At 34.9% G+C, this 26,615-nt stretch overlaps 1 protein-coding gene and 1 long non-coding RNA gene across 3 annotated transcripts in view; one reads left to right on the top strand and one right to left on the bottom strand.

The window, feature by feature from the left end:
* Positions 1-26,615, bottom strand: part of LOC149799360 (26S proteasome non-ATPase regulatory subunit 1-like) — a 392,984-nt gene that overhangs the window by 320,038 nt on the left and 46,331 nt on the right. The window lies entirely within an intron of this gene.
* On the top strand, positions 5,812-7,389 carry LOC149799361 (uncharacterized). The gene is made up of 2 exons (XR_016420898.1): positions 5,812-6,293; positions 7,028-7,389. It is a non-coding gene; the product is annotated as an uncharacterized LOC149799361 (long non-coding RNA).

The raw sequence follows: 26,615 nt of genomic DNA, 5'->3' as shown, positions 1-26,615 counted from the left end.
AGTAAAATCTTAAAAAGACTACAATGAACCATGATCAGAACAACTAACAGATTTATCTTTCTGAACAGTGATAGTGATCAACAAATCATGACTTAATAAGCTGTTTTTGCTTCTACATACTGAATAAAATATAAATTGCAAATTATCCAAATGAATACATCTTAGGAAAGGAAAGAGGATTGCTTTCAATATATTCGGTCACAGGTAAATACGACAACAAATTGTCAATGTTTCAAATCATCTAAGTAATGATGCCAAAATAATTTCCAAGTGACAACTAGGTAAAGGCAATTCTGAATATTTTTTACAATCAAAATCTGACAACACAGAACACATAAATTTAGTGGGGATACCTATGAATTTTTTTTGCAATAAATATTCAAGTGATTAGAGACTACTGCTTAGAGATGGACATTAATTTGAACATTTTTTTGGTGCCTTTTCTGGTCTTAACAGCATTTTTAACACATTACTTGCTGTATCATGCCATGCCAAGAAGTATGGAGCTAAGTACCTCTCCTATGGACATACTGACATACAATCTGTCAGACGAACTGAACAGCCATTTCACCCCATGAGAAGAAACAAGCATGCAAAACATTTTAAGGTAATACAGGAAAACACAAGTTGTAGAACAAGAATCAAAGCCTGATGCTTACCAAGGTGAGAAAGGATATCCAAGTATATTTTGCCATGGTTTGAAACACAAAAAATTACTGGGTAATTTACATTACACCCTTACACCATGCACCAGGACATTACATCAGATTAGATTGGTAAAAATCAGCAGCACTTTTTATCTATATACATTTTATGCATTTCAATTATATTTTAAAATTTTTATTATTTTTATTTTTATGCTGGTAACAACTTAATTTTTTGTCATAATATGCATTCACTTCAGATTATAACAAAACAGCTTTTGAACATGAATCATTCTGATAGGAAATGGTACAATAATCAATTAATTAATGTCAGTGATGTGTCAACTCATTTGGCCCCAGAGGTTTTTGTCGTTTTTGCCTGAAATGTGCGTAGGAAAGACATTTGGGGGGCTATTTCTGAATACACTGTAATACATCGGTTTTCAACAGACTTTCCATGAGACCAGTGCCTAGTTGTATTAGAAACATCATTTTTCATTGGTTATTTTGCTTGCGCATGAGCAGAAGGGTAAATTTTTTTTAATATTTTTTTTTGCTTAATGGACCCATCATTTTTGTATGGAGAACACAATTTATTATTACAAATGCCCACCTTATCCTAGTTTCTGCAAACGAATCACCTGTCTGTGTGCAGTTAAGACCAGTATGCCTTAGATCTGAGACCAAAAGTCTAAAATCCATACACAAAATCGCATTCCAACCTCGAGCAAATTTTGGGTGAAAAAAATACGGTCCAAAAAATGAGGTTTTTCCATCTGTATTTTGTAGCGCAACTAGAACTTCCAGATTATTTGGTGCCATTTTAGAGCTATATCTGTCTGCTTTTTTTTAAATACCACCCACGTTGGTGTATCTTAAATGACCTTGATGCTGCAGAGCTTGGAAGTAGGGTACAGTTTCATCACGCCTACAGACGGGATTGGGGCCGAATCAGTTAAGAGAAAGATAGAAGAGTTGTACCTCTGTTTACAGAAAAGATTTGTTTTGTTGTATAAAATCCACAAGCATTCTTAGTTTACTTCACAAGTTCACTGCCGGATGAACACTGCTGACATTCATACAGAGTTACACACTTAAGGACTCGTGGCACAAACTGAACTCTGAACTCATATAGTAACCCATGGAAACACCATATTAAATTTCCAAATGTTGATGATCAAACCTATGTCAGTATAGACATATCCCTGAGGCAAGGCTTCTTTGTAGAGAAGACCAAATGAACTGCAACATTTCTTGGATCTGCGTGTGTTTCAAACACATTTTCAATTCTTTACCAAAGAATCAGGTGCTAATTTTAGTAATGAGATTCACAAACAAGTCTATTTATGGATGAAATTTCAGAAATAAATCATTATCTCTATTTGTTTTAGTTACATGTACAAGCTCTCAAAAGATTTTGTTTACCCAAAATTTTACTTTCATGTTTAACCAATCCTGTCCCATTCTTCCATACAATTAGTACTATATTTTCATTACTATATCATGTTTCGTTGTGAAGCCATGAAGGCTCAGTGATTACGATGTCAGACTCATGACTGAAAGGGCACGAGTTCAAATACTACCATATGACCAGCATGGGTCATCTACAGTAGTGTGTCCTTGTGCAGGCACTTTACTCCAATGGCCATGGCACTAAATATCCTACTTGTGTTGCTGTGCAACAAAGCAAAAAGTCTCATTGTCAGCATAAAAAATCAGGATCTTGAATTGACAGTGTGGTTCATAATGATACAGATTTTCTGACGCTGATAACTCAGCTGAATCTAACAATCAAAATTACAATACTGTGATATATGTATATATATATATATATATATATATATATATATATATATATATATACACACACACATATACAAACACATACATACATACATACATACATACACACACACATACATACACACATACAAACATACATTGTGGATAACTATCGCCCTCTCTATTGCTTCATGTACAAGAATTCTCAATATTGTTGTGAAAGCACAACAAATTAATCAAAGGACACCGAACTAAGGTAGATTAGTACCACAAGAGATCTTGATTTCTGTTAGCAGATCTGGTTTAAAAAAGCCTAAAATGATGTCTGTGAGGCTAATATGACCACCAAATCTGAGCTCTAACCTCACGGACTTCTCATGTTAAAAGAAAATTATACCAAAAAAATGAGATTCAATAAAGGACATGGTCTCAAACTGAACATCCCCTCTGTATTTCAAAAGTAGGTTTATTTTACAAACATAGTTTCATTTTCCCAAACATAAGAAATATTAAAATGCATATGTTGAGCAGCTTGAGTAGATGATAAACAATGCCTTACAAAAAGAAAATATAAAACTGAATTGAATTACACTGAAATATGGAGAGATAAAAAAGCATGCACAGATAAACTGGCTTCTTCAAGGGAGAAAAAAAGACAATCAACAAAACAAGAGGATAAAGTGGCCTGATACAGCTCACCTCAGCAGTTGACATATGTCAGGTTATCAATGCAAATTCATACATGTATTCAAACTGTAGTGAGGAAAGAAAGACTTGGAACACATAGCTGCTATATTGCCTAATAAAACTGGTATCATTTATCTTATTTCCTATGTGTGTATATATATATATATATATATATATATATATATATATATATATATATATATATATATATATATATAATACAAAAAATAGTATCATACAGGTCGAACATGTCGGGTGGCCTAGTGGTTAGAGAATCTGTCTTGGAAGCAGGAGATCGTGGGTTCAAATCCTGGCCAAGTCATACCAGAGACTTACAAAAATGGTACTAACAGCTGCCTCATTAGGCGCTAAGCATTAAGAGGTTAGGACTGGTCAGCCTGGTGTCAGGATAATGTGACTGGGTGGGACATCATGCTACATGTCTATGACATGTTGCCCCAGTGCTAGATATCACTTTAAAAACTGCCACACTGCAGACATCATAGCGATACCACTTAATTTGTTTTAAAGCTACGTTAAAATTCCTAATCACACACACACCATACAGGTCAGAGAATTTTTCATTCATGCTCTATGGAGATTTGAACCCAGGTCTGCGGGAAAATGACACCCATCACCTTGCCTCCACACTCTAGTCCATATTACATCATGACTAAGCACACATCATCAAAAGAATGATGCTAATGAGTCAATGTTATATGCACTCGTGTGTAGCAAACACTCGCATGGTGACCCAATAATTAATTCTCCTCTATGTACAAAGTCATGTTGTTTACACACAGACCTGGGTTCAAATCTCCGTAAAGTAATAATTAAAAATTCTCTAACCTGTATGATAGTATTGTATGTATTAAGTATTAATTCTACCTACTACTGTCAATCATTCTCCTATAGAATCCAGGGGATAACACTTTCCAAGTCCAAAAGAGAGAGAGAAAGAAAGAGAGGGGACAGGATTAAGTCCAGTGTAAAACAATCACAATTAGCAAAAGATGCAAGCTGACGTTTTCGAAGACAGCAAATGTGACTGTCACAAAAAGCAGCAGAAATCAATCCATTCTTAAAAAAACAATTAAGTTTTATAATTTGCAGATAAGTAGATTTTAACAGTATGAAATTTATACAGACAACACTGATTGACCTTGGGATGTACTGAACCATAAATGTCCGTCTAATGTTGCTATTATTTCTTTTCCACTGAATTCAGACACATAATGATCTGAGATAAAATTATTGAATACTTTAAACCTGAGCATATATTTTCAATGGAATTACATGTATTATTGATTCACTGCATGTGGCAAGATCAGTGGGTGAGTACACGATGTTGATGCTCTATTCATTCCATATATATATATATATATATATATATATATATATATATATATATATATATATATATATATATATATATAAATATATATATATATATATATATATATATATATATATATATATATATATATATATATATATATATATATATACACACACACATATATATATATATATATATATATATATATATATATATATATATACACACATATATATACATATATTTGTAGCAATGCTTTGTTCTCTGAATATAGTGTATATGCAATCTGTCTGTTTTCATTAAATGTGTATTTTTCATTTAATATGCATTGATTTAAGATGGCAACTGTGCCAATGAAGCACACATTTTTGTACCAACCCACCTGCCACTTTTATGGTGCATGCATCATTTTCTTCAGCTAACCAATCTGGTTGGTCATAACATGGATTGGTACATAACAGTCATGTTTTAGCAGGGTCACTGTGTGTGTGTGTGTGTGTGTGTGTGTTTAAACAACCAGCATTGGCCTCTGGTTCTCTTCCTGCTCCTTGGACTAGGCCATGATTCATAACTTAGAAACTGTACATAGCCCCACCCTTACAGTATACAGACTAACCTGGCAATACAGTGGGAGTTAATCTGTGCAATCATGGATTACTGGGTCTGCGTTTGCATCTATGGGACCCTGTCCCATGAGTTATAGCTTAAAACTATTGAGATCCGAACCAAACAAACTACTGTATCTCAGTGGTCAAGGCAATGGACTTGTTACCAGAAGGTTGCAGGTTCAATTCCCACCATCTAATCAGCTACACCCATTTATTTTTAATATAAAACTTGACTTGAATACATGTTTAAACTAAAAATGTGATTGTCTGCAATAAATAAAGTAATTCAGCAAGTGATCTTTCAAAGAAGCAAAACATTTAAATACTGATGTTTAACAGGTATTAAATAGTTTATTTTGCAACAATTTAATCAAAAGTTTGATGTAGGCACTTCTATGTTTGAGTACTCATGGTTAATGTTTTGTGCCTGGATTCTCACCACTATGCTTGGCCCTTATTCAAAATGGAACCAATCATATACTTTGATGAAAAGCCAACACAGAATGTCCAATCAAAATCTGTTCAGAAATATGTCTCCAGAATGTTCATGAACTCCCCACTCAGATGGAAGACTACTCAATTAATATACATAGATGCTGTTCATAAATTAGCTCATGAGAGATCTTGGTGATTGCTATCAGCACAATTTCACACTCAGGACATATCAGATTCTATCTGTTGGCAGTACCAGTTGGCAAAGAACACTAATCTTTGCATTCTGGATATAGATACCAGAGATTCTCAACAGAAACTGGTCCTGGACCTATGCCCTTTGATAAAGCACAATGTTAAATTAATTAAAATTTCTTGTCTATAAACAAAACAATTATCAAGTTGTACAGCAGCTCACAAACTCAGCCAATCAAATCCAAGAATACCTCATTATCATGCATGACAGAAGATAACAAGTCTGATTAAAATAAAAAATATGGCCTCTAGTGTTCACAAGCCCAAACAATCAAATGCATGTTAACAAGCTCAGCCAATCTGATGCAAGATCACTTAGAGAAAGTAATTCGGATTGGCTAAACCAAACAAGGGTGTACGTTTCCTATACAAAATTCAATGTTTTAAAATAATCTCCCTCGCAAAAGAAGCCAGTCCAAGTTTCTGAGGCAAGCCAGACCTTAGCAATAAGAAATATGTATTTCTCATTATATTGAACCAAGGGACATGTGTCGGAAAGGAGGACACAAAAAGAAGTTCAGCTGCACGGTCTCAATAAAGCACAAGGTTAGTCACAATTGCATAAAATATGGACACTGATGTAAGCTTGTAATTATTTGTTGAATTTATTCATTTTAAATTCAAACTTTAATATTTTCTTTCAATTCATAAGTTAATTATTGCATGCGTTTTGTCTCTCATGTTATATGACTCATGTATTATATGGATGCATTCAGATTTAGTTGTTTTGTATGTAATAGAAATCATGTATCATAGGAATTTCATGCATTTCTACTGATACTTATTGTGAAAAGTAAATTATCTGCTTTAAATGATCTCTATCATGTATGCTGAGAATTGATTTTCTGTCTGGAGATATATGTCAATGAATCACTAATTAGTAAAGTACTGTAGTTAGGACAAGGAATGAAATCCATTAATTCGTTTGTGTAATTAAGTTGTGAATTCTTTTCAACCAAGAATCAATGGTGGTAGCATTAGAAACTTGTGTCAACTGACATAGTCAGCTAGCAATTTACACCCCAGAGCAGGACGTAATGGTTTATCTAGAATGGCTAATAATGTCTTAGTAAGTTAAGAATGCAAGAACCTACTACAAAGGCATTAATTTATTATGATAAGGTGTGTGTATCAGTATTAGGTTGCAAAATTACCATAGCTTAGTTCTGTTGAATTTTGACAGACGATATCTGATGTAAATGAGAGTTGGAATAATGTTTGATTCCAGAAGAAAAAAACTGACACTATTTACGATGGGTATTACATTTGTTTATTTGAAGAGGAAGAACAGCTCCATAGTAGTATTGCATGGTGGTCAAGAGCAGTCTACAACCAAGATGGTTGATGACACAAAAAGGCTAGAGGAGAACAAGAATGAAAAGAAATATGGCAACACTGTCCTATCACCAAAAGTGATTTGGAAATAACCAGAAGCAACCAGGTGATACTGATATGCTAGCAATACGAGTTCAACCGGTCACTCGATTATATCATGAAATTTGTTTTATCAGTTAACACAATGGCTAATTGATTTCTGCATACATTTTATAACTCTATTTCTTAGAGAAAGTGAATCATTCACATGTCATGTTCAATTTCATTTTGTTTGTGTAAAATAGATTAAATTGTTGTATTTTACTTATGGGGACTCCTGTTATTCTATTCTATATCCCTGCTCAAATCTATGTTACTCCATCCACTAATTTCATATTTTATTATATTGTGTACTTGATCCAGGCAATAACACTATGGTTGATCATCACTTAGATAACAAAAACCAAAGCAACATATGGAGTTGGGGGGATTCACACATCATCACAGCACCTTCTAACATACATGTAATCAATGTCACCTCATCAATATGCATGTATGTAGCTCATAACTACTTTTCTGTTTTCCTGATGATATTAACTAACATACCAAATATGATCAAAATTTGGTTTAAAATATAGTCTTTGGAGCTTTCATAAACTCAGCCAATCCGATGCAAGACCTTTTCCAAAATATCTGTCATTCATACAAAAAAAATCATTAAAGGTTTTCATAATATAAGCTAACACACTAAATCTATCAAAACTTTGGCTCATAGAGTGTTCACAAGCCAATCAGATACCAGATCACCTATTTAAACTCCATGATTTTCTGATGATATATCGTAATTTTAAATACCGTGTCTGATCAAAATCTCATCAGAAAAGAAGCCTTTAGACTGTTCAAAATCAAGAGTGAACAAATGGATAGACAACAGATGACATATAATGCCTACTGGGCCATTACATACCATCACTGGGCTTGGATTCCAAATATACCAAATATATGTTGGATGACAACTAGGCTTGTAATATTTCAACACTTTTTTACAAAAAAGCAAAATCCCTAAAGGACTTCAACAGTGAAAAGTTATGGCATCCACTATAACTGCTGGAGGAAGAACCCAGAAAAACCCTAGGAAGAATCACCAGAACACAGAAAGCTAGTTCTTCAGAATTTTGTTGTGGTCGAAGTCAATACAACAAAAGACTGCTTAATAGATGAACTGAACTTCACAGTTGCTTGAACTTAAAAGTGGAGCTGAGTGTAGCAGATGCTGAGCTTATCTGTGGAGTGGTACTTAACAGAAGCCGGAGCTTAAAAATGGTGCTGATCTTAACAGTGGGATGAGCATAAGATTGGATATGAGCTGAACAATGGGACAAGCTGATCAATGAATCAGGGGTTAAATGTGGAGCTGAGCATAACTGGGCTGAGCTCAACAGTGGAACTAAGTCTAAAAGTGGAACTGATCTTGGCAGTGGGATGAACTTACAAATGTGCTGACTTTAAAAGTTGAGGTGAGCTAAAAGTGGAGCCCAGCTGAACAGCAACTGAGCAAGCTCTTTTAGTGATGCAGAATTGTGGAATGATTTAAGCTTTATTGTATACATTTATTTCATCCAAATTCCTATACATACATGTGTACAAATCACTGTTTACATTTTTTTGTGCCAGCAAATATCTATTTAAACAATGTGACCAATCCTGGCCTTTACCATTTGATTATACACAAGGTCAATAAAGATATTGGCAAGCATGATGGTTTTTATAACTGTTACATGTGAATAAAATTAATTTAAACTGCATCACAAAATACATATGTAAAATTAGTAAAAAGCCTTACTAATGATCAACAGGGGGCCCCAAGTGGCCGAGTGGTCTAAAGCGTTCTCCGTTACGGATCACTGCCATCTCACCTCTGTCTGCGTGGATTCGAGTCTCAGATTCAGCCAATGTGGGTATGTGAGAAAGCTTGCCAGAAGCTTCTCTTGGGTCGATGTTTTTTTCCAGGGTTTTCCCGGGTTCTTCCTCCACCATTAATACTGGCCGCCATGTATAGACTATCGTGTGCTGAAAAATGGTGTTAAACCCTACAACAACAACATAAAACTAACGATCAACAACTGGACCTATATAATTGGTGTCCATGGTCTTTATTGATCATGTTTAAATTCAGTAATTATTTAGAAACTGTTCACATCTTTATTCATATGAAGAAATGGTGATGAGACATTTTTTCTCAAGGATAACATCATGCCAAAATATTAAACTGTTGTTTTCTTTGGTACTAAAACTTTGTAGTGATTCAAGAACTTTTTAGTGATTCAAGAAATTTGTGAAATTACTGTAAAATATCTGAAACCATGACACAATCATGTTACATCCAAATTCATACTATAAGAAAACGCATTATATAATGATTTCCCTCTGAGCACAAAGACCCAATTTAAGAAATAATGCACATTTCTTTCATGCATGGGCATGGCTGTTCTCAGAGATTTTCATTATACATGCAGCTAAAACATTATGAGTGAATGAATTACAGAACATAATCATATACCCTCTTCCCATGTGACTGTTAAAGTTTACTGTGTGTACTGAGAACATTATATATTGTCTTTTTAATGAATGATAATAAACTTGTCATATTGCTGAAACATTAAGCTTCTTTTTCTCCAAAGGTGAACAGGTTAGCTCTAATGCTAAAATACCCATGACCATATATACTCAATTAAAGTCTACTCCAACTGCAAACAACATAGACTCTGATCTACTCTTGCATAATGTGCCATCATTTCAGGGTCTCTGTTGTTTCCACTACTGATTACTGCATAGACCCAGATCTGCCTGCACTTTATACAACAGCAGATGTGCATTCAGCAACTGGACTTATAAGAAAGTATACACAGCAATTCTAAAGATGGACCAAATAATGGGGTTAATCATCCTGTAAGATAACAACCTAATTCACTCATTTAAAAAAATCCCTGGCTGAAGTTACAGTTGTAAATCCTGAAGCATTGGATCCATGTGCCAACCTACCTGAGATAGTTCAATAAGCTGTCCAATCTTGTATTCCAAGTCAATCAACAGGAAATACAAATTCTTTAGTTTAACTGATAGCATACCTATCCAATGATTTCCATCTTTATCTTGCAATTAACTGGCAGATCCTATTTGCCAAACACATTATGGCAAATCAGTTAGTCAAAGGATGTAACAGATAACTGAAGTTTCATGCATCTAAGGATTATCTTTAAAAACAAATATATTGTACTAGCCTGTTTTATATTTAAACAGTTGAAAAAAATCAGGTAAAAGTGTACCAGTCTATTCCAGAAAGAAAATATTTTTGGAGTGAAATTTCAACCTCCATTTGTTGTTGTTGTTGTTGTAGGGTTTAATGCTATTTTTCAGCACACGATAGGCTATACATGGCGGCCAGTATTAATGGTGGACGAAGAACCCTTGAAAACCCCGGAAAGAACCACCGACCCACAAGAAGCTACTGGCAAGCTTTCTCACATACCCACATTAGCCGAATCCGAGACTCTAACCCATGCAGACAGAGGTGAGATGGCAGTGATCCATAACGGAAAGCGCTTAAGACCACTTTGTAACAAATACCATGAATGCATATCCCTTTAAAATACCTTCTATTCATATAGATGAAATTGTTTAAAAGAATGTTTTCTTGTTTCAGAAAGAACTTGACCTTTCAACTTTTCACCCTGAAATCAATAGGTTTCTCTCTTACTCTAAATGCAAGTCATGCACAAAGTCTGATACATGTCTATGATTAGAACTAATGTTATTGTGTGGATCCCGTTTTTATTCTTTCTTGCAGTCAGTGACCTTGACCCTTGACATTCCACCTCCCAAATCAATTGCCTTATTCCTTACCCCTAGGACAGGCCAAATAATCATAGTGTAAAAAATAATGTACTCCTTTGGTCCTTTATCACTAAAAAAGCTCCACAATTTAATTATTTCTCTGAAAATTAAATCACATACAATATATACTTGTTAACCACTCCAGTAGCCTAGTGGTTAGAGCATTCGCCTCGGATGCATGAGGTTGTGGGTTTGATCCCTGGCCGAGTCATACCAAAGACTACAAAAATGGTACTAACAGCTGCCTCGCTAGGCGCTCAGCATTAACAGGTTAGTGTTAGGACTGGTTGGCCTGGTGTGAGGATAATGTGACTGGGTGGGACATCATGCTATGTGGCTGCGACATGATGCCCCAGTGCTAGACATCACTATAAACTGCCACATTGCAGACATCATAGTGATATGACAGAAACATTGTAAAAGCTAAGTTAAAAATCTAAATCACACACTGACACATATATACTTGTTTGTAAGTCAAGTACACCTGCAAACTGCACATAACTAGATCTACTGTCACATGATGCACCAGAAGATCTAGGTCTATGCAGTTTGTTATGCGATGGCAGATCAGGTTCCCTGTTGTCGGCAACTGGACTTGACTTATAAGCAACCATATACAGAGCTATACAAAATTTCCTACACTATGCCAATACCCAGACCTGGATCTATGCAGTCTGTTAGGAATAATCAACAGAACAAACAATATAGATCCTGATCTGTCATCACATTATGTGACAGGAGATCAGGGTCTATGTTTTTTGCTGTTGAAGGTTACTCATACATGAGTATATACTGAACATAAAGCCTCATCCAGTAATCAGACCAGACTCGACTTTTCAAAAAATTTATTACAGTGGAATTCCAGGCTTACTGTAAAAAGTTTGTTGTTTATCATTGAAAACTTGAGGATCTCTGAGACTTCCAACATTGGTCTGGAATACATAGAACCTTTTAAATACAAGAAAGGGACCTCAATCCCTCATAAAGCTTTCAAAATAGACTGGAACAGTCATTTCTACATGATTTTCACACAGATGGGGAATTCCCAGTCTGGCATATTCATAATTGGGCATTTTCCATTTTGGAGAGGGTGAGAAAGAGGCAGTTTTTACATGAGAACTATATACAGTATATGAAAACAAGATACCCTGAATGAGACTGATACTTCATTGGCTAAAAATAATTTCCTGGAATTAAAAAGATAAGAACCTTTATTCCTCTTAACTGCCAAGTGTTAAAACCATCTTTCTTCAACAATAAAAAGATTTTAAATTAGCTGCTAAGGTGGACACATAGGATGGTGCCATTTTCATTTAGAACCATAAGAAGTTTTCTGGTGGAAATCCCACTGATATGATTTTCCATTTTGGAGTAACAAGATTTTCAAGACAGATGACATAGTGACCATAATCGATATCAGATTGGCACAATTTCTATTAAGTACCAGCTAGGAATCATAAGAAGTCTTAAAGCGCATTCTTAATAGGACCAGGCATCTAAGAGATGAAAAGATAACAAGATTTTCAAGACGGGCACTGTGGCAGTGATATTAGAAGTTGGATATGCTGATATGACCATTCATTCAGAAGAAATAGCAATAACAAGAGTTTCAAGATGGTCACTTCGGTAGGCATATTTAATGTCTGCATGGCACCATCAGGACCAAACAGATACCACAGAAAGCTGTTTAGCAAAAAACCCATGTTGATACGACTCTATTCAGAATGAGTAGTGATCACAAGATTTTCATGATGGCCAATGTTGTAGCAATGCTGGCCATCAGACTGGCACTATTTTCATCTAGGACCAACTATAGTCTGACTACATCCTTGTTTGTTTGTACCCCCTTACCGATTTCAAAAACAAGAATGTTTAATGTGATAAAAAGTCCACAGAACTAAGTCAATTGAATCACTGATTTATAATTTCTAACCTGACGGTGACCAGAATGGCACTAATGATGGCATCCCCTGTATCATTTCATGCTTAACGGACTTTCCATACTAACACGGCACCATATTGCGTATACTATAGGCTAGTTTATTTCCATCAGATAACATAATGACGTAGTTCATCCTGTTCGGCAAATGCTGAATAACTGCAGAAATTACATAACGTTGAGAGTTTGGAATTATATCCCTCTTCATACATGAACATAGAAATTAAACCGCTTGTTAAATCCACATGAAATGCGTAGTTGTCATTTTCCTTTGCTTGATTTGACATTGTAAATATCGGAAGCAGACAACTTATGTATGTACATCTGTAGTCATGATACACCCCATTGCTGAAAATGGACTTGTCCAGAAATGGGAAATGGATCCGAGCATGTCTGTCTATTACAATGAAAACTTCTGTTAAGCATGAAACGTGCACAAGATGACAGTGTTAGGGCCACTCTGCTCAAGAGTCAGGTTAGAAACTATAAATCAATGAATGAATTGACTAAGTTCCTTGCACTTTTTATCACTTTAAAGATTTCCATTATTTAATACAGTAAGGGGTACAAACAAACAGGTTTGTATTATCAGACTAAAGACAGCAGGACTGTTTACTGTTCATACATACTGATTACAGGCATAATGTTATCACAGTGGTCAAAAGATGTTTTATTTTCTGTATTATTTTGTTACTGAAAAACCTTTGCAACATGGCATGTTATAGCAGGTATGGTTTTAATAATACTGCCAATCAGGTGCTGAAAAATGGCATTAAACACAAAAGCAACAAGACGTTATAAATTAGACCATGGTATACCAAGGCACTGTATAAACTGATTTTTTTTTAAAGCTACGTTAAAATTCCAAATCACACACACATAATACAGGTCAGAGAATTTGTAATTCATGCTCTGTGGAGATCTGAACCCAGGTCTGCAGGTAAATGACACCCATCGCCTTGCCTCCACACTCTAGTCCATATTACATCATGACTAAGCACACATCATCAAAAGAATGATACTACTGAGCCAAAGTTATATGCATTCGTGTGTAGCAGACACACTCGCATAGTGACCCAGTAATTAATTCTCCTCTATGTACAAAGTTATGTTGTTTACACACAGACCTGGGTTTGAATCTCCGTAGAGTACAAATTGAAAATTCTCTCAATTGTATGATAGTATTATATGTATTAAATATTAATTCTACCTACTATTATAAATCATTCTCCTATGGAATCCAGGGGATAACACTTTCAAAGTCCAAGGGAGAGAGAGAAAGAAAGAGAGGGGACAGGATTAAGTCCAGTGTAAAACAATCACAATTAGCAAAAGATGCAAGCTGACATTTTCGAGGACAGCAAATGTGACTGTCACAGAAAGTAGCTGAAATCAATCCATTTTTAAAAAACAATTAAGTTTTATAATTCACAGATAAGAAGATTTAAACAGTATGAAATTTATACAGACAACACTGATTGACCTTGGGATGTACTGAACCATAAATGTCCGTCTAATGTTGCTATTATTTCTTTTCCACTGAATTCAGACACATAATGATCTGAGATAAAATTATTGAATACTTTAAACCTGAGCATATATTTTCAATGGAATTACATGTATTATTGATTCACTGCATGTGGCAAGATCAGTGGGTGAGTACACGATGTTGATGCTCTATTCATTCCATATATATATATATATATATATATATATATATATATATATATATATATATATATATATATATATATATATTTATAGCAATGCTTTGTTCTCTGAATGAAGTAAAATAGTGTATATGCAATCTGTTTTCACTAAATGTGTATTTCTCATTTAATATGCATTGATTTAAGATGGTAACTGTGCCAATGAAGCACACATTTTTGCACCCACTTTATTACCCACCTGCCACTTTTATGGTGCATGCATCATTTTATTCAGCTAACCAATCTGTGTGTGTGTGTGTGTGTGTGAGAGAGAGAGAGAGAGAACTTAGAAACTGTACATAGCCCCACCCTTAAAGTATATATACTAACTTGGCAATACAATGGGAATTAATCTGTGCAATCATGGATTCTTGGGTCTGCATTTGCAACCATGGGACCCTGCCCCTGGAGTTATAACCTAAAACTATTGAGATCCCAACCAAACAAACTACAGTGTCGCAGTGGTCAAAGCATTGGACTCATTACCAAGGTTGCAGGTTCAATTCTCACCATCTGATTAGCTACACCCATATTTTTTAAACTCAACCTGAATACATGCTTAAACTAAAAATGTGATTGTTTGCAATAAATAAAGTAATTAAGCTAAGTGATATTTCAAAGAAGCAAAACATTTAAATACTGATGTTTAACAGGTATTATCAGCACAATTTCACACTCAGGGCATATCAGATTCTATCTGTTGGCAGTGCCAGTTGGCAAAGAACACTAATCTTTGCATTCTGGATATAGATACCAGAGATTCTCAACAGAAATTGGTCCTGGTCCTATGCCCTTTGATAAAGCACAATGTTAAATTAATTAAAATTTCTTGTCTATAAACAAAACAATTATCAAGTTGTACAGCAGCTCACAAACTCAGCCAATCAAATCCAAGAACACCTCATTATCATGCATGACAGAAGATAACAAGTCTGATTAAAATAAAAAATATGGCCTCTAGTGTTCACAAGCCCAAACAATCAAATGCATGTTAACAAGCTCAGCCAATCTGATGCAAGATCACTTAGAGAAAGTAATTCGGATTGGCTAAACCAAACAAGGGTGTACATATCTTAGACAAAATTCAATGTTTTAAAATAATCTCCCTCACAAAAGTAGCCATTCCAAGTTTCTGAGGCAAGCCAGACCTTAGCACTGAGAAATACGTATTCCTCATTATACTGAACCAAGGGACATGTGTCGGAAAGGAGGACACAAAAAGATAGAAATTCAGCTGCACGGTCTCAATAAAGCACAAGGTTAGTTGCAATTGCATAAAAATATGGTCACGGATGTAAGCTTGTAATTATTTGTTGAATTGCTACACAAAATTTCCTACATAGTAAGACTATGCCAATACCCAGACCTAGGGTACTTTGTAAAATTGGAACCATGTTATACTAAGGTGCCTTTTAAATGGAATTTTGTTATACCAATGGTGATTTATAAATTGGACTGTATTATTACTAGTGTGCCTTATAAAAAGGACCATGGATTGCTGGGATGCCTTAAACTGGACCATGTTATAGTGGTGTGCTTTACAATGGGAACCATTTTACTGTGGGATGCCTTACAAAGGAAACCATGTCATACTTGGCACTTTATTATAAACATGAGTAAGTCATACTGGCACACCTCATACAGGAGACCATCTACTGTGATGTCTGATAATAGGGACGATGTTATACTAGGGTACATTATAACAAAGGACCAATGTATCATCAACAGTTCTGGAATCTGAGTTTCAAGCAAACTGTCAGTGTCTTGAAAGTTTTATAAATTCTAGGCCCTGAGTCCAATTAGCAGACCAACAGTACATGAAATAATATATCTACAAATAGCAAAACTGTCTATCTTAGTAAACATCGTTAGCAGAGCCCTGTGCGTGCAAAAGACATGAAGTACCATCAGTAGGGACTGAGTGATCAATGATCTACATAACGAGATAAATTTTCAAATAATAAGATCTCAACAAGCACATTTATTACTGAACGCCCCCTTCCCTCCAAATTTAGCAAATTTGTAACAAATCAACAATCCAGTCTGCCATTCCCAGAAATCATCACATGTTTACGACTAGCATGAAAATTATTCAATCCTTCAGAAAACCACAAATTTAATATTCAATATTATTTATTTGTTACATTTCTCTTCTATATACCTTAATTATTAATGTACATTTGCTTCATGAAGTCTCTTATCTCTATTATGAATTAATTTATTTCCAAGAATATCAATTTTCATGGATTTCCCAGAAAAGGGACATTTTCATTTGCAAATGAATTCATGTAAACCACATTATAAATTTAGTATCAGCGTAAATTCAGTAGTCTAGTTTTATCGTACTAAAGATGAAATCATAAAGGAAGACCTTATGATTTGTATGTACATGTACATGCTTGAAGAGTTTGCATCACAGTAAGGTAAAGATGTGCAGTTATGGTTACACTGGAGAAACAAAAGGGTTTGAGGTCAGTACAAAAAGGTGGGTTTGTTATTTTGGGTTGGTCAGGGTTGATTTAATGAAGCATAAACTAGAAAAAGTGTCATTTGTATCCTGAATTAATTGTTGTTACATGTACCTTAAATCATTTATTTTTGCCCCCAAAACAATTAGGACTGGCATGAAAAATTCAGGTCAGAAGGATAACTGGAACCACAAATACAGTTTCATTTGGTAAAAGTATATGGGACCTCTCCAATGAAAGGTTAATTCTCACTCTCAAAATGGTAAAACTGACTTAAGCACACTAAATTTAACCAACAGAGTGAAGTGAAAATTAGACACTGGGAATGCATAGTAACAAGTTTCAAGAAAATAATGATGTAATAATAAGCCAATTTTAGCTGCATTTCCCTCCTAAAAAGCATCTTGGGACTGACTAATGTGTGCATTAAAACTAGATATTTTGTTAATTTGCTTTTTGTAACAAGAGGGGGTGTGTGATTAAAGCTACAAATGAGTATTTCATTAAATAAAGTATGCCCACAGATGTAATTAGAAAGAAATGTCCTGCTGTCTTCACAGAGGGATCATCATTCATTCAATCTAAGATGTGTGGTCTTTAGCAACCTTAAAACCTCTTTTCAACTGGAGACAATTCACAAGCCTGTACAAAATTAAGAAAAGGATTTTAAAAAATGCTCCTTTCCTTATAATCTGGTTAATATCTGTATGATCTAGGTATTATCATATATTTTCAATGATAAGTCCATGCTTGATGATAAACCCACTCCCAATTTAAAAAAATATTCAGCAAATATTTACAAAGGACATGTAATTCCAATAATAAGGTCACCCCTTGTCGAGTGATTTATTAAGCTGGCACCCTAGTCTTACAATAAGATAAATATTGTAAAACAATGTCAATTAGCAAGCCTACTATGTCCAATTTTACTCACATAATCTGTCACATGATCATGCAGTGATCCAATAGTGCCCAAAGCTGATAGGTCACCATGATCATGCAGTGATCCAATAGTGCCCAAAGCTGATAGGTCACACAATCATGCAGTGATCCAATAGTGCCCAAAGCTGATAGGTCACACAATCATGCAGTGATCCAACAGTGCCCAAAGCTGATAGGTCACCACGATTATGCAAAGATCCAATAGTGCCCAATGCTGATAGGTCACATGATCATGCAGAGATCCAATAGTGCCCAAAGCTGATAGGTCACATGATCATGCAGAGATCCAATAGTGCCCAAAGCTGATAGGTCACACGATCATGCAGTGATCCAATAGTGCCCAAAGCTGATAGGTCACCAAGATCATGCAGTGATCCAACAGTGCCTAAAGCTGATAGGTTACCACAATCATGCAGTGATGCAATAGTGCCCAAAGCTGATAAGTCACACAATCATGCAGTGATCCAACAGTGCTCAAAGCTGATAGGTCACATAATCATGCAGAAATCCAATAGTGAACAAAGCTGATAGGTCACATGATCATGCAGTGATCCAATAGTGCTCAAAGCTGATAAGTCACCACGATTATGCAGAAATCCAATAGTGCCCAATGCTGATAGGTCACATGATCAAGCAGTGATCCAATAGTGCCCAAAGCTGATAGGTCACACGATCATGCAGTGATCCAATAGTGCCCAAAGCTGACAGGTCACAAACTGCTTTTTTAATGTGGCAATGTTCCCATTAACCACTGGCTGCTACAATTCACAAATGGCTATAAAAAAAATTGTGAACTAATTAGTTTACTTTGGCTACTGTTTTATTCCATTCTTACATATTGTAAGAAAATCAGCACTCTAAGGCTGGTCATTCAGCTTTTCAAGACAATTAGCACTCTTAGGCTGGTCATTCAGCTTTCCAAGACAATACTGCTCTAAGGCTGGTCATTCAGCTTTCCAAGACAATAGCCTTCTAAGGCTGGTCATTCAGCTGACCAAGGCAATCAGCACTCTAAGGCTGGTCAAGTACATGGTCACTCAGCTTTTGAAAACAATCCAAACTTTAGCTGGTCACTCTGATGGTCACTCAGCTTCCAAAAGACTGTCTGGGGCTAGTGGGTCAGATAGTAAATTATCTAAGAATTGTCCATAACCACTGGCTATCAATAGGTGCTCAGATGTCTGAAAGATGGTTTAGTTAATTTATTACTCAACTTTCAAAGAAGTTAGTTTAATGGTCATGCAAGTGTCAGTTGTTGGTCAAATGGTCACTCAGCTGTAACACAAGTCTGAGGAATAGTGTCTATTATTGCGAGTTACATGATCATTCAGCAGTGGATGATCAGACAGTAATTGAGCTGTGAGAAAATGGTCATATAAATTTTCATTCAGCTATGGAATGTTGGTCAGTAAGGCAATCCACTTAGCTATCTGTTAAGAGATTACTGCAAATCATATAAATAGTTCTTTGTATGTGCTGATCAAATACTTGTGAGCAGATGTACAATATGGATTGGTTAATTGATGTTATATTGTAATCTCAAGATTCACCTCTCTTTCTCACAGTAAAAGTTTGAATAGTATTCATTATTCTCAAACTATTAGAAATACAAATTAAAACTACTCCACAATCATGAGATTGGATTGCTTCAAGATTTATGAAATCTTAACACTCAGTTCATGTATATTATACTTCAAATGAAATTTAACTTGGCACCAAAGGACTGACAAGTTTTAAGACAAATGTGCCCATAAAGGATCAAGAAAGGGTTACCAAAAATTGCCATCATTGTTATGATTCTTTTCACAAAACTACAATAGGACAAGGACATACAATATCTGATAATGGATAATGGTCATGTGTAATGAACAATAAATGTATACCTGCATGCTAGTATCAACCACTTCCTAACTTTATGTCTTTGCAAAAGGACAGTCTGGCCTATACTATTGTATCAAAATAGTTGGACTAAATTCACATTATTATAAACAGAAAAGTCTTTAAAGAAAAGCAGTAAATTGTAATATAAAAACATTTATAAATTGGGTCCAACTGCGAACTACACAGATCCAGATCTGCCATCACATAACGCACCAGCAGATCAGAGTCAATACAATTTTTTAGGAATAATCAGTACAAAAACACAGATCCTAATCAGCCAGTACATCATGCAAAGAGAGATCAGGGTCTGTCTTGCTGGTAGATTGACCCAACTGATAAGCAAGTATATACAATATATTGGTACAATTACCACTTCTTTCAATTTGTGATAACAATAGTATTCCCATTATATGTAAATTTTTTGTCACAAAAACATGTTCAAGTAAAAGAAAAGGGGGTGGGGTATGTCAGGGCTACAAACAAAAAAGAAATCATGAACTAGAGCATATCCAAGTGCTTGTCATCACTAATTCCCATAAGTGTGTGTATGTATGTCTATGTGTGTGTGTGTGTGTGTATATATACACACACACACACTATCCCATTGATATTTTATCTTGGTGGATGTAAACTTTTAACTGCTGATTCTATTTGACCCTAAGCCAAATGAAAGGAATCAACCCAGGATGGAATATTCTCATTCACTCTGCTAAAACACCTTGGAAAGATTATCATTATTAGCTGAAAATAACCAACACAAACAATGAATAAATAACTGTTCTTCTGTGTAGGCAATGTAAGCCTCTCCATTAAACTGATTCAAACTGAAAACTAGCCATACACAGATGTGATGGAGAGCATTTAAAACAATTAAAGTGTGCAGATGAAAGACAGATAATGATTTTATTTTCTAAAGTTTGAAAAAAAAGTGTGTTTCATGTGGGTGTTTTGGTTTGGAGTTTTTCAAATGCATTTATGAAGCAATTGACGACACCAAAAACAAGAAGTTGTTCTTCACTTATTTCCAATGTTCTAATCATCTCAGAGTGAAATCGTACAGTTCCATGTAGCTGTTTAGCTGTCCAACATGCAGAATTTTCAATCTGGTAATATAAAAAATTCCTACATTTAATCAAAGGGCTGACCATGTATTTTCGGACAGAAAATTGAATCTCTCTTCAAGCTATCCACTGCATCGCACTGTTTCAAATACTCCCCATTAAATACTAATCCTTCTCAGAACCAATCACCTACTTGTAAGTGGCCTAGTACACTTGACATCAAAACTTTAAAATAATCTTATAGAAACAGTTAATCTCTGCCATTAATCAGTGTTGTCAAAAAAAAAAAAAAGTTGCAGATGCAAATATAAGTGACAGCTACAACTTCTGATTAATTTCAGCAACTAAATTTATAAGTGTTTCAAGAGTTATTGAAAATGTCAGTGCCACGTTGATTTCCATACTGTCTGCCCAAATTTCATATTACCCTTCTAAGAAAGGGTGTACAGAAAGATCTGACTGGGATACTCTAAGCAATTCAAATGTCAAGATTTTCCCAATAAAGGAGATAAAATGCAAAATATACCCAAATATTTATAATGGCCAAGTCTAATTGTAAATTGGCATCATGTATTCATTATCAGAAGGTCAGGATCTACACAGAAGTTACAGTTATAATGCTGAGGTAACACTAAATTAACATGGTACAGCAGAACCTACCATTAGTATTCACTTATGAGTCCAAAAACTGCACAGACCCAGATCTCCAGTAACGTAACAAGCAAGTAGATCTGAGTCTGTGCAGTTTGTTGGGGGTAATCAGTATAAAAAAAAACAGACCCTGATCGGCAGGCACATTATGCTATAGGAGACAAGTCTCTTTGTTGCTTGCAGTTTGACTCGACTTATACATGAGTATATATGGTCTGTTGATGACCACCTCTTCTGCTCAAAGAGTATGGTCTCTCAAGACAGGTGGTCCATCTTTACAGATCAAAACACTATATAAGCAAATAATCTGTGCTTTGAGAATCTGGTCTTTCAAGAGAGGTGGTCTCTCATACCAGTGGTATTTTAGGACAGGTTTTACTGTTATCATGCAACAGTAAATCTGATTTAATGCTAGTCGACAGAACATTATTTTAAAATCTGAGATGACTCTAGTAATTCACAAAACACTGAATAAATATGTTCCTCTCTTCTTCCTGTTTTGATATTGGTAATTGATGTTCATCACAGATCAATGCCAATTTCAAGTCATAAGTCTGCTGTAATGAGTTAGTTTTTATATCAATGCTAGCAGCCATCAGAACCAAGTACAGCATTAATCTTACTTGACACTAGAAATATAAACCTAAGTGAATCACAGAGGAAATTAATAATGTGCTCTAATTAGCTTGGTGAGTTTCAGGTATTAGCATTCATTAGCCTAAATCTGCTGATTGAAGGGATTATACCATTAATTTATAATCAAATAGCTTGCCAGAACAAGAAGGAAGATTTGGCACACAAACGCAAAATGTGTGAGAATCCCAAAATTCTTTTCTAAGTGTTTAAGCAAAAATGCTGAAATTATGGTATTAGTACAGGTGATGCTTAATTTATATGACTGATGCTTTCCTAATGTTATGGCTTAAATCAAATTTGATGTAAATCTAAAGTAATTTTCCCACTGGATACCTGTAAATTATGTTCTTGGGCAAATTATACCTTAGTCTTTAAATAATGTTTATGCATAATTTTCAAATAAATTAAAACAAATAACACATATGTGAGCTTCACGAGTCACAACACATTGCACCAGTGATGGCATAAAAATGAGCACAGTGGCTCAAATTGAATGTTATTTCTTTGTTAAAAATGGCATATAAAAAGAAAAGTGTGTAAACTGAACTGGCATATACCAAGTGTCACCATTAATCAAAGATATTTTTATTCTAACATAACTGACCAGTCTAACTGTTCCAACAATGTTCACACTTCACTACAATACACATGTTATTCTTACATAACTGACCCATCTCATTCCACAACAAAATTTGCTGGCCATACACACTTGTTATTCTTACATAACTGACCAGCCTAAGAGTTACAGCATTTGTTCACACTTTGCTGACCATACATGATTGTTATTTTTAAACCACTAACCAACCTAGTATCTCAAACTAGTAGTCATTCTCTCCAACATCCCTAAATGAGACAAGATTCATAATTTTTTAAAACAAACAATATTAAAACAGCTGGATCAAATTGGGTAAACAGCCCTAGAAACTGTCAGGTATACAAGTCTGGGCAAAAAATGAGCCTACTTCACTCACTTAAACGTAGCTCTAACACACTAAAACATAGCTCTAACACACCATTCAAGCATTTAACATGAATCAGACTATCAACAGATTATCACCTTGTTTAGCCTGTAATAGTCTTGTGGTTGAAGCATACATGCATCTCATCAAAGACACTGTAATATTCTTAAAAGTAATTACTGTAGTAACATTAATATTCGTGGGAGACCAATTTTTGTGGTTTTCGTTGTTGCCCCGAACCATGAATTTAAATCCCCAATGAAAAATAAAAATAATGCCCCCCCCCCATTTTCTTACCATGTTTAATTCCATAGATTAACACAGCTACTAGTATTTGATAAATCAAGATCAATACTGTAATCTGGTAATTAAATATTAGCTTTTACATGTCTTTTTGTTTTATTTTTTTAACGTTTTCAAACAAGAATTATAAGCATTTTATATTGTTTCAGTGCGCACATTCGATAAGGTATCCGAAAGCTGTAATTTTATACTCACTGCCTTAAATCGATGTGTGAGGTAAGCAAGAATAGAGAGAAAATAGAGAAAAAGCTTAAGGTATTCAAACAATAGTAACACTGAAAATGAAAGAAAAAATATTACAAAATAACTGTATATACAAATTACATTTATTACTTGTTAAAACTGATACTTCATTTGAGTACAACTGTTGTTGAAATATTTAAATCCTTCTGAAAGCACATTTCATTTTATCCCTGCATTTTTAATCCAAAAGAACAACAATCCTGTAAAATACTATAATTATTTTTTGAAACACTATTATTAATGAAACACTCTGTATATACAATAATTACAGCTGAGTACTAAAGCTAACACTTCACAGATTTTTGGACAAAGCCACTGTATCAACATTGTGTCAATCAAGTCTCAGGGTACTCACAAATCCTTCTCAGGTAAATAATCCCCAAATTGCTGAAAAACCTCTGATTATTAGGTCCTATCTTTCAACCATTGTTGCATGAGCTATAATTATCCATTCAGCGTGAATTGACTTGATTAATGAGGTTGCAAGATTTACTAATACTGTGCATTGATCGTCTCCAGTAACATCTTTTTTCCGTAATGGCGTCCATGACATGTTTATCATACCACTCGTGGCAGTGTGACTTTAACTCTTCTTTAATAACTGATTGGCCTAGTGTTGTTGACTGTGTCAGCTTTCTTTTCGATGTTGAGCACTCAAACGAAAACATGGCAAAAGTGATTAATCTTGATTTATTTGTGCTCATAGAGATCGAAGTATTGTTTTAGTGTTGTTGGCTGCGTTTTCTTCGACTGATGTTATTCATTTGGTTGAAAACATCATCCACAGGTGCTCGACACGAGTGAGATGTTGTGAGAAAAAAAAAAATAATCTAAAGGAAAAAATCATAAAGAGTGACAAAAATACCTTAGATTACCCCCATGACCCTTTCTGACATAGGACCCTCTCTATCATAATATATAAGAGAGAAGGTACGGAACTTCCAAATACTTCGTTCCACCCATGACCATCGAATTCCTTCTGCTATTTCCGTTTTTTAAGGCAATCGACCATACTATATGGCTTGTTTTACTCTTGAGATATTTTTTTATTCATCAAGCCATTATTGACTTTTTCTGCAATGTAACAGATTGAAGTTATGGGCTCCAAAACATGCGATTTTTAATTCTTAGACAAGTCCGAGCTCATGTGATAATAAGTATAACCTTTTGAGCCAATCATATTTCGGCGTTGACTTGTGTGCCACATAATTTACCTATTTTGAAAATAGAGTTGCATGTATACAATGTATGTGCAGTGAAGAAGACAATATCTAATTCTTGCATAGAACAGAATTCCTAAAGTTAAATCAAGGTAATGGTAAGTAAAAACTTACTTTTGCATCTATCACTGTTCTGTAATTCAAGAAGAGATGCACCATAGAGTTGAAAACATGGTACATGTAGCAGTTTTCACATGTGCACGCACTTGTCAAAAAAAAAAAAATTCGCGAAAATCGCACGTTTCATAACTTCAATATGGTACATCGCAGAAAAGTCAATGATGGCTTGATGAATAGAAAAATATCTCAAGAGTAAAACAAGCCATATGGTATGGTCGTTTGCCTTAAAAAAATGGAAATAGCAGAAGGAAATCGAGGGTCAGGAGTGGAATGAAGTATTTGGAAGTTCCATACCTTCTCTCATATATTATGATAGAGAGGGTCCTATGTCAGAACGGGTCATGAGGGTAATCTAAGGTATTTTTGTCACTCTGTATGATTTTTTTTTTAGATTATTGTGTTGTTTTTTTTTTCTCAACATCTCGCTCGCGTCGAGCACCTGTGGTATGAACATGGTGTAAGTACTGAACTTGCCCGGTCTTTGATTTGTACTCAAGCAGGTGGTAGTATTGCTTAAACATTAAAGTGACCATCATTTGCATTGGCATAGTTTTATTCTTTTGTATTCTTTATTTTGGGTATTTGTAGAGGTTAAACCATGAAATTAAATACCTACTAATTTGCAAACTTTTACAGGCAAAACCACTAATTTAAGTACCCATGAAAATGCCTTATTTTTAATACAAAACCACAAAAACTTAGCCCAACGAAAATAAATGATACTACAGTATTTCATCATTTTTCTCTTTTAAACAGCAATACTTTTTTTAATTGGCCAGTGTGTGTGTGTGTTGCTGTTGTTGTTTTTGTTTACCACAATATGAACTGCCCCGAAATCAGGCAACCCATATTTTTTAAAATTTAAACTTGTGAATGGATTTGTAGGGCCAACTACCCAGAGTTGGACATGTACTGTTTCCTTGAATTTTCCAAACTTTTTGGATTATGCTTGTTCACAACTATGCAGAAGACATAGGATGTAACATCTATCAATCATTTATTACTCTAATTCCACCCCCACTAACCCCCGCATAATCAAACAGTTTGCTTTATGTCAATCTGAAAACTCTAATTTGAGAGTGACACTGTCCAAGTCAGGGGAATGTTGGTCAGTACTTATGTTTTAATCACACAGTTTTGTATTTTAAAAGGGGAAGCAACTGAAAGAAATTTAGGATTTCATTCTGATCTACTTACAGTTTTTATCTGAGTTAATAACATCCACAGAAGCCAACAAACACTCAAACAATACTACCACCACTATAAGCACATATAAAATAAATGTCACGATCAATACTACTTTTTGCTCCGTTTCCGTCCAAGTACTAAATATCAAAGGAAGCTGACACCACCAAAGTGCAAAGAAGCTAACAAAATTGAAAGACAGTGGAATCATTCCTTTGTGCCAGCCTCACATACAGACCAATTTCAACTACTAGACTTGAGAGTAAAAGGAAGAATAAAAATCCCACTACAGTAAATAGGTCATGGAGGCCATCATAGTAAAGGAAGATGTTAATGGTGACAA

This window comes from Sinohyriopsis cumingii, chromosome 5 (assembly GCF_028554795.1).
Source record: "Sinohyriopsis cumingii isolate HCF-2022 chromosome 5, ASM2855479v2, whole genome shotgun sequence".
Lineage (NCBI taxonomy): Eukaryota > Metazoa > Mollusca > Bivalvia > Unionida > Unionidae > Sinohyriopsis > Sinohyriopsis cumingii.
This window is presented reverse-complemented; position numbering and strand designations above follow the sequence as displayed.